The sequence below is a fragment of the Myotis lucifugus genome, unplaced genomic scaffold (genome assembly GCF_000147115.1).
Source record: "Myotis lucifugus unplaced genomic scaffold, Myoluc2.0 scaffold_231, whole genome shotgun sequence".
Taxonomy (NCBI): Eukaryota; Metazoa; Chordata; class Mammalia; order Chiroptera; family Vespertilionidae; genus Myotis; species Myotis lucifugus.
This window is the reverse complement of record NW_005871279.1, coordinates 890,191-891,227: the sequence shown is the minus strand read 5'-3', so window position 1 is coordinate 891,227 and position 1,037 is coordinate 890,191.

Genomic DNA, 1,037 nt, shown 5'->3' with positions numbered 1-1,037 from the left:
GGGGAAGGGGAGGGAGAAGGAGAGGGAGAGGGAGAGGGATTGGGGATTGAACCCACAATCGGGTACGTGCCTGACCAGGATTTGAACCTGCAAGATTTTAGTGTACTAGAGTATGCCCAACCAACTAAACCACCTGGCCAGGGCGGATCTAATGATATTCAGCACAATCACTGAAAAGACTGTTTGTGCCTTATGTTTTGTAATGACAACTAAATCAAAACACTTTAATTTGCTGGCTAAACAAAACACCTACAAACTTGATTTTGGCCCAAAGGCCAGTAATTTATAGTAGTGCCTTAACTGCATTTTCACATTCGATTTTCCAAATGAGCTAAGGCGAGTGAGAGATATCTAGTGTTGCCTATCAGGAGCCAAGCATTGCACCAGATACTGGTGATAAATTGGTCAAAAAAGTTAGGAAGTTAAAGTCCTAGCACCCAGGAGTTTAAAGCTCAGTGAGACTTGAGAAAACATCATTTTATTTTAGTATTATAGGAATAAATAAAAGGCCTAAGTAGAGAGTAGGTTATGAGAAGAGGATTAGCCCTGGAAGGGTAGCTCAGTTGGTTAGAGCGACGATCAGATACACCAAGGTTGTGATCCATCCCTGGACAGGGTACATACAATAACCAACCAATAAAAAAATAAAAATAAAAATAAATGGGGGGAAAAAACACAAACAAGCATAAACAAATGGAACAAATCAATATTTCTCTCTTTTCCTCTTTCTCCCTTCCTCTCTTTCTAAAAGCAATAAATAAAAAAATAAAAAAGAGATTAGAAAGAATTTTAAATAATGGACGGGGGGGGGGTTAAAAGAAAAAAATGGGGAGAAGGAAAAAAAATGGGAGGATAGAACAAAAAAAGAACAGCTGAACAGCCCACCTCCATGGGGAGGATTGTTTGCAATGGCGCAGGGGCGGCAGCCAGCCTCCTCTCCCACAGCGCTGCTTCCCAGGCCGGAAAACCTGCCCCTGCGCCTGACGTCATACGACTGCGCCCAGTGCGGGGAGGGCGGGATTCCGGCCGCGAACTGA